The following is a 12,685-nucleotide window of genomic DNA, read 5'->3' on the forward strand; positions in this document are numbered from 1 at the left end:
TCGGCTCGAAAAGTTGATTTTGGCACCCCCGGAGGACAAGTGTTATTCAGACTCTCGCTTTTGGATAAGGGGTAACCTAATTACTAAGGGGAACCCCCAGGTCACCCCCAAGGCAGCTTCTATTCGCACCCCAGTTCTGGTTAGGGGGAGAACATCTTCTTCCCAAATTCAAAAACCAAAAATTGGCGGGAAAAATTGTTCTTGAACTGCCGTGACTAGGGTTGAGGATTTGAAGGTGTTCCAGTGAGATTCAATGGCCCAAATTAAATGGGTTTGTTCCTAGGGCCTAGATAGAGTTGTTATGGGTGTTGGATTCGGTCAAAATTGGTTAGATAACCAGTGGTAATCAAATCAGGGAAGATATTCTAAAATAGGAAAAAATTCTATTCTTGGAATTCTTGAATGGAAGAGACATGCATGGGTTGATTCTATTGGATGGAAACAATCCCTACAGCTCAAGGATGACGCTTGAAGAGATAAAACAGGGAACAATCCGTAACAAATCAGAGAATTAAAGAAAAAAAGATATCGAGAATAATTTCATTCACTGCCGAGTAATGGGAAGATTTTTTGGATTAATGAGAAGTTATTCTTGGTCCCAAGGTGTATAAATATAACTCTTGGGTTAGCATAGAGGGGTGTCGAGAGTTTGGGGTCGAGAGGAGGTCCAGAGAAGCAGAAATCAAGAGTTGATGAAACTCTGTTGCTGCTGCTGATGATGATGAAGAACACCAAGAACACGAAGAACGGACCTGCAACAACAGTCGTTTTTTCACAGTAATAACGACTCACACCTGTGGGTCGTAAATCAGGCAGTCTTATTTTCCACAGCGTTTGCAACACAGCGGCAGCAGTCTTATTTTATCACTGAGGGTCGTAGGTCTCTGGTTTTATTGTATTTCTCATATTCTCATCATTTGTACACCTCTTTTGAGCAATGAAAAATTCCTTTGAGCGTGTTTCCAATATGCGGAGTTAGAACCCATCACTGGGACGACGGAGGAGGCCGAGCTTCATACATGGGTAATTTTGTTAATTCTTTTTAAGACTTTTGCATTACAAATTAATTGAAATATGATTTAATTAAATTGGTTGTTATTTGATTAGATGGGTCATGCTTAGCTTAGGTGATTTGATGTTCCATGCTTAACATTTACAATCAATATTTTGAGAATCTACTTTGGCAAAATAAGAGTCCATATAATTTGTGTTTTGAGCGATTATTGTTGAGAATAAATCATTGAGCCCTATGTTATGAAAATTGGCCGAATCATTAGTCCCAGTACCTCTCTACCAATTTGTTAATATTTTTGTATATATATTTTTATTAAATCTAAAATTTCCATTTCCTTCACAAGTCTGAAACGAATCCTATTTACTACAACCCTAGAAAATCAACATTAATCATTTTGGCGCCGCCGACGCGGATTTGTGCTTAGGTAGAATTTTTAGGTTTTTATTTTTTTTTTACTATTATTTGTTCCTTTTTACGTTTCTTTTTGTGTCTTTGATTTACAGGTTCGAAGTGGAATACTAAAGACTTGGGAACAAAAAGCTTAAAGCTAAAAGAGAAGAAAAAAAAGACATAATTTTTTTTTTAGGATTTGTAAATAGGCTTTATTTTTCATAATTTTTGTAATTTTTGGACTTTTTGTTTGGACTTTATTCTGGACAATTGGACTTAATTCTTTTTTTTTAACCCTTTGGAAGGGTATTATTATTAAAAAAAATAAAAAAATTATATAAACTGTGTGCAGGGAAGGACGACGATTACTATATCGTCTCGGCCCCTCGGGTTCGTACATGACATAGGAGTCGTGGCCCGAGTCGACTTCAACGGTTCATCCCCAGTCTGGTACGGGAGGTAAGTCCATCGAAACACTCGCGAATCTCCTGTAAGCGAGTTACTGTATTCCTCAAGATGATTCATTGATTGAGGACGAATTTGAACTGTTTTTAAATTCCTAGTAAAGGGCAAGGCCTGGCCAATACAAGATAAGGGTTCGGATTTCATCACCGCACCCTTCTTGCCCGCCTTAGGAAAACGAAACCTAACGCGAACACAAGCTTAAAATTTGGAATAGAACGAGACCGATAGGGTAACGAGCTTAATAGGAAACTCGTTCGAAAAATATTGGTTGCTCTTTAAGCACACTCCAAAGTTCATGATGGTTTCTGTGAGTTGAATGCATGACTGCGCCGCCTTGTGATAGCGGTGAGGCCTTGGGTATCAAAGCTCCACTGAGCTTCCCTCGCCTCAATTCAACTTACTCTGACTCGGATTGATTCCAGAGGGGCTTGCTTAAATTCTAACGAATTCCCTTTCGAAAGATAGAAGCTGGTCTAGAAACAATCTAAGTGGAGCCATCACGCTTTTTGTTTGCTAGATTTTATAGGTTTGATTTGGTCGGGTCAGCCTTGTTTGTGATTGTGTAGAATTCCCTTGCAATTAAGAATGTCGAGCTGGTATGATAGAACCCAATACAATGAATATCGACCTGAATTTGAATATGGACATCATCAGTTTTATTACCATGGTGGGAATAGTGGTTGGGAACGCCAAACTTTTCAAGGTTATGGTTCATACCATGGTGAGCCCAATCACTATCCTCACAACCATCAGTCATACGAGAAAAATTCTGTTAATTCCTCTTTACTTGAGTCGACACGTAAGTTAGCTGAGACAACCCGTAAGTTCGCTGAAATGAATAACTTAGTTATGGACGAAAATAATGCAATGAGTGAACTTTCTTTACCTGATTTCCTAGATTACGTCAGGAATTCATGTGAGTCGTCCCAAAAGCTTTTGTTAGAGACCCAGAATAGAACTTCTCTAAAAGATCTAAATTTCCAAAATAGTGTTTCCAATTTTACCCTTGATGTAAATAGTGAATATTTGCCTAATATAGAGGACGAGGTTAGAATAAAAGACACTACTTATTTAGATAAGGTTCAATCATCTTCGTACTATGATGATGAGGATAGCAGTAATGAAGAATCTAAAATATGTAGGCATAGTGATCAGGAGTCTAGTAATCCAATTGAGCTGTATAGTGATTATATTATTTCTAGTTCAAATCCAAATAATTTTTATGATTATTCACCTATTCAAAAGGACGAGGATTTGATTAGGGATACCACCGTTTTAGACGATGTAGTTTTTCCTTTTGATTACGAAGCCGATAGTGGTTTAGAGGAACGGGTTCATTTCGAAAATACTGTTTTAGAGTCTAGCGACTTAGAAACAATAGTCTTGGAAGAAGAAGATAGACCCGTAGAGATGAGTCAAGATGCACTACCTGATAATAACTTAGAAGAATCTCTTGAATATTTTAAGGACTCTGAAGATACGGAAATTCAAGAAATAATTAGAGGTCTATCTAGAGACACTGAAAACTCTAAGTTTGGGGGTGATTATCACTTTCCTAGTGCCTTACCTTTAACTCTCAGAAAGTCCCCACACTTAGGACTTGATATTTCTGCCTCGACCATTTTGCAAGATTACCTTCATACTCGTTTTCCCGAACCTAATGATGTCCAGGAAGAAGTTCAGTCGTTAGAAACCCATCCTATGGTTGATGTGGTTTGCCCAGGCTATGATACCCAGATTGACTTTGTTTTCCCACCAAATAGTTTTCTTCCAAATGTAGGAACGTTTATATTTCAAATGTGTCGAATATTAAGTTGTGAGACTAAACCTAAATGCTTTAGGAAATTAGAATCGACACATTTGCTTAAGAATGACCACTACTCTCATTTTGGTAAATATTGTAAGTCAGATCTTATTGACTTAGAGGATCCTTAGTTATTTAGGTTATTATTGTGCGCTTCTAAGATCATATCTGAGTTTTTCCAGACTCTAGGACCTAATGATTCGGATCCCACCTATGAAAAAACGCAACCTATGAAAATATTTTATTTAGACCCTTTCTTAGAACCTGAACCTGAACCACAATTAGATATAAATATCTTAAGATAAGGGCATGTTATCCTTGTTAACTTTCTTGGGTTATTGTAGTTTCCTTTTGTCAGCTCTTTTTGGTTTTAAAGACCCACAGTTATTCCGGCTACTGTTATACGGTTCGAGTTGACTAAATCCTTCAGATGTCTGGATGAAGACTTTAAACTTAGCACTTCTTGGGAGGTAACCCAATCTCATGCAACACGGTAATATCTTTCCTTATCTCTTTTGCTTCAAATGGTAACAGTTTCTCCTTGTTCATGCTTTTAATTTCATCTTTAGAACATTGAGGACAATGTTAGATTTAAGTTTGGGGGTATGGGAGAAACTTTTTAGTTGCAGTATGAATAAATAAACTCCACAGCCTAGAAATTTATGCGTATTTAGGATGGCACTAACCAATCTAAGTGGATGGAAGCATTTTGGTTGTAGGAGTTGAGGAACCAATCTGAATAGATGGAAACATCTAAAGAGTCTATTCATAAAAGCACATAGCTCAGGTGTTAGAAATAACATGATAGTTTCACCATATCTCGTTGAGTCCTTTTCACTTCTATTTTTATTTTATTTTGTTTTTAAACCATGTTTCTCTAAGTGATAGGTGGGGCCCACGATTCAAGTTGTTACCAATGCTAGGATGAATTAGAGTGATTGAGTTACAAAAAAAAAAGTTGAAAAAAAAAGTTGAGACCAGACCATTCGACCAAAAGGAAAATTCAATAAAGTCGACCACTGGTACCCTTGTATATGCCAGTTGTGTTGACCTAGAGTTAGGTTATCGACCACTGGTACCCTTGTATATGCCAGTGTGTTGATATTAGTCAGACTAGTATCTTAATCCATTAGGATAGGTTCATTTTGGCGGAGGCCTTCAGACAGATATGGGAAACGCTGTTCACTTAGTAAACATCAAAACCATCTATGTTTTTCTATATCCATCTCTTAATCTTTCCATGTGATTAGTTTGACTCCGAATATGATGTCCATAGTGCAACTATCTGAGTAGAGCTCTGTCACTTATATATGAATTTTAGTATGCTTGAGTGCAAAATCGTGTACATCAATTGGAATTTCGCATCAGGGTACTTCCTCTTGTAGTCAATAAGTATGCCAACCAAGGAGATTCTTTAGTGCCTTCCAAGTTTCGTTGTAGATAGCTAGGGTCTGGAGTATAAAGGTTTTGTGGGTACACCTCTGGTAAACCCTCCGGAGACAACACTCCGCCACTAGGGCCACCTAGTGGTTTAACGGCTTGCTGCACGTGCTAAGTGTAGTCATTTTAATTTCTAGATTAGATTTGCTCGAGGACTAGCAAATAATAAGTTTGGGGGTATTTGATAGACACATTTTTGTGTCTAATTTGTCCTCAATGTCCGTATTGTTGGAACTCTATTTTTGTAATAATATTGTGTTTTTATGTATTTTTAGGAAATAAACATTTTTGGAAAATTCGGCTCGAAAAGTTGATTTTGGCACCCCCGGAGGACAAGGGTTATTCGGACTCTCGCTTTTGGATAAGGGGTAACCTAATTACTAAGGGGAACCCCCAGGTCACCCCCAAGGCAGCTGCTATTCGCACCCCAGTTCTGGTTAGGGGGAGGACATCTTCTTCCCAAATTCAAAAACCAAAAATTGGCGGGAAAAATTGTTCTTGAACTTCCGTGACTAGGGTTGAGGATTTGAAGGTGTTCCAGTGAGATTCAATGGCCCAAATTGAATGGGTTTGTTCCTAGGGCCTAGATAGAGCTGGTATGGGTGTTGGATTCGGTCAAAATTGGTTAGATAACCGGTGGTAATCAAATCAGGGAAGATATTCTAAAATAGGAAAAATATTCTATTCTTGGAATTCTTGGATGGAAGAGACGTGCATGGGTTGATTCTATTGGCTGGAAACACTCCCTACAGCTCAAGGATGACGCTTGAAGAGATAAAACAGGGAACAATCCGTAACAAATCAGAGAATTAAAGAAAAAAAAATATCGGGAATATTTTCATTCACTTCCGAGTAATGGGAAGATTTTTTGGATTAATGAGAAGTTATTCTTGGTCCCAAGGTGTATAAATATAACTCTTGGGTTAGCATAGAGGGGTGTCGAGAGTTTGGGGTCGAGATTAGGTCCAGAGAAGCAGAAATCAAGAGTTGATGAAACTCTGTTGCTGCTGTTGATGATGATGAAGAACACCAAGAACGGACCTGCAACAGCAGTCGTTTTTCCACAGTAATAACGACTCAACCTGTGGGTCGTAAATCAGGCAGTCTTATTTTCCACAGCGCTTGCGACATAGCGGCAGCAGTCTTATTTTATCACTAAGGGTCGTAGATCTCTGGTTTTATTGTATTTCTCATATTCTCATCATTTGTAAACCATTTTTGAGCCATAATAAATTATTTTGAGAGCATTTTTACTATGATGAGTTAAACCCCAACACTGGGACGACAGAGGAGGCCGAGCTTCATACATGGGTAATTTTATTAATTCTTTTATTTACTTTTTGCACTAATTTTAACTGAATTAAGATTTTAAATTAATTACTTGTGATCTCATTTGATGGAGTATGCTTAGTCCTAGGGATTTTTGATATGCCATGCTTAAGAAATACAAGTAATATTCTATAAAATCTATCTTGGCAATAAACTAGAGTTAATCTTTGTTTTGTTTTTGAACTATAATTGCTAGAATTAATTTCTGAACCATTTGAAAATGAAAAAAAACGGCCGAATCTTTAGTCCAAGTACTCTTGCCCATATTGTTAATATTTTTTGTACATATTTATTTTCTATTAAGTCTAAAAAATTATCCTTCACAAGTCCGAGAGTTTGAACCTCATTACTACAACAATCAAAAAAATAATCAGTTTCCTCTTTGAGCTACGTATGGGAAGAGGCAACTGGGCCCGCAAGAGCAAGTCCGCGCTATGCCAAGCCAGCGCCGTGCCAAGCCAACGTCGTGCCAAGCCAACAGTCCGCGCCATTCCCAGCCAACAATCCGCGCCATACCAAATACAAGCCAGCGTCCACGCCAAGCCAGCGCCTTTTCCAAGCCGATCCAGCGCTAACAGCTTGCGTCCTTCCAGCACCGACAGCTTACATCTTCCCATCGTTGACAGCTTAGTCCTTCCAGCACCGGCAGCCTGCATCTTCCCGGCGCTAGCAGCTTGCATCCTTCCAGCATTGCACTTGAACTCCCAGTAGAAGGGAATAAACAATCCAATTTCATCACACGTGAAGATCAGGAATGACTTCTCCAAAATCGAAGCAAAGAAAATCAGCAACCTCCCTGAGTTCACAAAGGTTCTTTTCCTGTCAGGAGATGCATGATTTCTGGGGACTTCGCCCGCAAAATCGTGCAGTCTATGGTGAAACATTTATGTGAGATTTTATATTTCCCCAAGGCGCAACGTCAAGACATATTTGCAACCCTCAACCGCACTTCATCAGGAAAGCAGCTGTTTCCAGCCAGGAAGTCGTTCCCAAACCCTAACCTCTCTTGGAAAGCACGATTGATAGATGGAACTGGGGGCTCCTAACCAGTGTTTGCTTGAAGGGTGTCCAGCTTTACAACACACTAATTGAAGCAGCCTCTTCGCTTCAACATCCTCCAGTAGCGGCTCCGCTTCAACGTTCGCTTCAGCAGCCGCTCCGCCTTAACGTTCGCTCCAACAGCCGCTCTGCTTCAGCATTCTCTCCATAAGCTGCTCCAGGATCCGAAGAAGAAACTTTAGCGTTTTTGCTCCATAAGTTTCAACATCCTCTCTAAAAACTGAAGCCACTTCAACGCCTCCTTCTTTCTAAGGATCTTGTCGTAGCCGCCGCTCTTTCATGCCGAGGATCGTGCTGTAATCGCCACTCCTTCCTCCCAAGTTTTGTGCCACTACACTCCCCATGCCAAGGACCATGATCGCAACCAGCCAATTTTTGTAGCCGTGACCACCTTTTGTTCCATCCCACCAAAGCTTGTGGTCATAGACAGTTTGCTCGCTTATGCATCCAGCCAATCCCTTTACTTCCATGGACAGTTTCTTCTGATCATATCTGCTGCCAAGAACTGTTACCTCCCGTTTGTTGATACCAGCCAGAGCTTAACCATGGAAACAATCACTGTAAAGGTAACCCGTACTCCTCCATATTTTAGTTGCACGCGGAAGAAGTAACAAAATCACAAGTATGAACACACGATAGTGATATCCTTATCATGGTCAACCCACCGACCACACAAGATGGAAACATGCAAACCACACTTGGGGACTGGGAATCTACATGGAATCCCTTCACTATCAAAGCTCATAAGACACGGTCAACGAAAGGTCATAGACACGACAAAGCCATCTGCTCTGCAAGGGTGTAGCGTAAGAATATCATCACCTCTCTGTTTAGAAGACGCCTGCAACACTCTACGGGGCCTCGGAGGATCCCAAGCCTTCCCAGGGGAAACAACTTCAGAAACTAAAGAAAAGCGCGACTGGGCACTGCTCATCACAGTCCATTCCGACGACCATAAAATATTCGTGATATAACTCCAGAAACGTGGCTGAAACATTTTCCTGAAGAAACAAAGGGAGCCACGATAAATAATATAACTCTATCATTTTCTACCTCTTCGCTATCCAGAATATTTCATCCATATGATATTTTGAGCATCCCGATATTGCATCCAGAAGAGTACAATAAGCTTGCATCAAATCCCGTGGACGAGGATTCAGGGAGATGCAATGAAAGTATGCTACACTTGGGGACTACCAACATGGGACGCTTTCACTCCCCTCAACCAGGTTATTTCTAATTTCAGCATCATCACTATCGAAGTTTTACGCAAGAATTTCTCAACAAGAAGCCGTACATATGCACCGAAGACTCCAAAAGCACGCCACAAAGATACATTCACATATTCGGCCATGACCATCGGATCAAACAGAAGTATAACTGGAGACTACTCACCGCATCCCATTCCATAGGATAACCCAAGATTCAGAAGATGGTTCGAAGGATGTCGCTTGGAACAAATTCCTTGAAGACTTTGATAGCAATACATCGGCAACGGAACGTCTCCCAACTCATATATTTTATCCAGTGGCGTCGGAAGATTTCGACCATACAAGCATTCACAACACATCATATCACGGTCAGAAAGTCCAGGCATTGAACAACCTAAAGCTGAGGATTGACTGACAACGTAACCACAATCTCCAATATTAGCCATAACATGGTCGTTGCCGAAAACATATTTCATCCATCCATCCCAAGAATGCGACAGAGTTCGGTAAATTTTGGAATCCATTGGAGAGACACTGCAGACGAAGATGTGGATCTGGACGGGCAACAGAAAACAGAAGAAGGTCAATATCTCTTTTCATGCAGACGGAGTTTCTAGAGTTTGAGCAAAATAAATATTCCTTCTTGCTCCATGAAACGGATAATTGGGCGCGACTATGCCACCTCGGGCCCGCAATTCTTCCTGAATTTTACTGTCGAGCTGTTTTAACCTACCGAACGAGATCAAAACCTAAATATTCCCGCGAGGGGAGATAGGAAAATCTTTTCCTTTCAGAATGGATGGGCGGACCTTCAAAATCCGAGTTCATACGAGAATTATACATCGATTCTAGTAAGGGGCGCTAATTAGGGTTGCAGCATTCCAAAATCTGAAGCAAGTTGTTACCTTCCTGAAGCCATTCATCACCTTCCCAGGGAACTGAAGCAAGTTGTTATCTTCCTGAAGCCAGTCATCAGCTTCCCAGGGAACTGAAGCAAGTTGTTATCTTCCCGAAGCCAGTCGTCACCTTCTCAGGTAACTGAAGCAAGTTGTTATCTTTCTGAAGCCAGTCGTCAGCTTCCCAGGGAACTGAAGCAAGTTGCTATCTTCCCGAAGCAATTCGCCACCTTCCCAGGGAACTGAAGCAAGTTGTTATCTTCCCAACGCAAGTCATCATCTTCACACGGAACTAAAGAAAGTTTTTATCTTCCCAAAGAAAGTCATCATCTTCCCCACAGAACTAAAGCAAGCTTCCATCATTCCACGGGCCCGCAATTCTTCCTGAATTTTACTATCGAGCTGTTTTCACCTCCCGAACAAGCTCAAAACCCAAATATTCCCGCGTAAAGGAGATAGGAAATTCTTTTCCGTTCAGAATGGAGGGGCGGACCGTCAAAATACGAGTTCATACGAGAATTCTACAGCGATTCTAGTAAAGGGCGCTAATTAGGGTTTTGGCATGCCAAACCCTAATTCAGACAAAGTTTCCATCATCCCACGGAACTGAAGCCGGTTGTCATCCTTCCACGGAACTGAATCCAGTCGCCATCCTTCCAAGGAACTCAAGCTATCTCCACTCCAAGCCGAGCAACGCAAGCAACTCCATTTCAAGACGACCTATGCGGACGGCTCCCATTCCAAGCCAATCAAGTGCTAATGGCTCCAAGTCCAAGCCGACCAACGCTGACAGCTAATCCCAAGCCTATGCAATTCCAGCGTCTTCCCCTCACGCCAAGTCTATGCTAGCAGCTCCGCCCCGCATTCCAAAGCCTAACCCAGAAGACCCGCAACCATTCCAGATCGAGGCCAACAGCTTGCATCTCAACCGGCCTCTACCACTCCGCAACCTAACCTGCAGTACCACGAGAAGAATCTACGCAAAGCTTCCCAACACGAGAATCACGAACTCTCCTTACCTCTCGAAAAAGCTTAGCCGGGTCTTCTTTGCCATTTCTTTCAACGACTTGTCATTTCGATTTTGTCATTGCCTGTCACCATATTATGCTTACCTCGCAACAATGCTCCTGTTCCGAGCTACGCAGGGGACTTAATGTTGATAGTGGTTTTTAGCTAAGGGTTAAAATCGTAAAACCACACATCTGACATGACGTCACTATGACCATTAGCGCATTTATTGAACCAATCAGCATGCCTACGTAATAATTACCATGGTACCTTTTTTATACATATGTCATGTTCCAAGGAAGAACCCTTAGCATTGACCGGCACCATCTATACCAAACCCTAATTCTCACGTTACCGTGCCAATGGCAAATCATGCCAGCCACGTCTCTGCGCCGAGGCATGCCAACCGCACCACCGTGCCAATGGCAAACCATGCTATCCACGTCTCCGCGCCAAGGCATGCCAACCATGCCAGCCGCACCACCGTGCCAATGGCAAACCATGCCAGCCACTTCTCCGTGCCAAGGAATTCCAACCATGCCAGCCGCACCACCGTGCCAGTGGCAAACATTGCCAGCCACGTCTCCGCGCCAAGGCATGCAAACCATGCCATCCGCACCATCGTGCCAATAGAAAACCATGCCAGCCACGTCTCCGCGTCAAGGCATGCCAACCATGCCAGCCGCACCACCATGCCAATGGCAAACCATGCCAGCCACGTCTCCACGTCAAGGCATGCCAACCGCACCACCGTGCCAATGGAAAACCATGCCAGGCACATCTCCGCGCCAAGGCATGCCAGCCGCACCACTGTGCCAATGGCAAACCATGCCAGCCACATCTCCGCGCCAAGGCATGCCAACCATGCCAGCCGCACCACTGTGCCAATGGAAAACCATGCCAGCCACGTCTACCGCGCCAAGGCATGCCAACCATGCTAGCCGCACCATGCGCCAATGGCATGCCAAGCCGTCCGTGCCAAACCCTTTTCCCCACTATGCCAAGCCAACCGCACTTTGCCTTGGACCCAACCATGCTAGCCGCACCATGCGTCAATGGCATGCCAAACCCTTAGCCCCATTATGCCAAGCCATCCGCGCCATTGGCCTTGGCCCCACCATTCCGACCTTCCCCATGCGGCTACCAAAACGAAGGCGTGCGACGATCAACGACCACCATTCCATCCTGGAGGCAAATCCTAGCCGTCCAAGGTCGCCAAACAACGCATGGTAACCTTTGTCCCAAAACCCTAGTTTTGGCCACGCCAAACCGCACCAAGGCATGCCATGCCACATGTGCCAATGGCATGCCAACCACCTTGCCGCGCCACACCATGCCGGCTTTCCCTATGAGGCTACCAAAACGAAGGCGTCCGACGATCAACGACCACCCTTTCATTCTGGATGCAAATCCTAGCCGTCTGGAATGACCATTTCTTGGTTTAGGCTGGATTTGTGTAGATTGATCTCTCGAATCTAAAGTACTACCTTGCAGTACATTGTTTAGGGTTTAGACTCGTTTCTCACCCACTCACGCGAAATTATCGAAATCAGCAGAAACCGTTTTCACTCTCAAACACTTCTATAAAAGTAATTTGAATTAGTGTTGTTGATGATGTCTTTTTCGGTTACGTAAGACCTACTATAACCAATAAATCATTATCATTTAAAAGAATCCGAAAGGAAGTTAGCTTGTCTTGTCATATGAATAAAAATCGGTGTCTCGGGATATTTTTCCGGATATAATCAATTAAATTCACCGAAATATCAATACATTCCACCCCTAGTACATCTTCAATTTCTGATCTTGTTGCAAAATTTCCTTTTGAGTTAACGATGAATTTGCGATCACTTCCAATAAGGATGTGTTGCTGTTGATAACCGAATCCAACTAATATTTCATTTCCAAATTTTATACCGTCTATGAAATCCTGCACTAACTGCCCAACTTGAATAATTTCCCGCAACAAACATAATTTTAAGGTTATTATCCCCGAAGTTTTAAGAATAAATACCAGTACTAGTAAAAGTAGAACAAGCTCTGCGACATAATGGTTTGAATTCGGGCT

Source organism: Papaver somniferum, chromosome 4, assembly GCF_003573695.1.
Source record: "Papaver somniferum cultivar HN1 chromosome 4, ASM357369v1, whole genome shotgun sequence".
Lineage (NCBI taxonomy): Eukaryota > Viridiplantae > Streptophyta > Magnoliopsida > Ranunculales > Papaveraceae > Papaver > Papaver somniferum.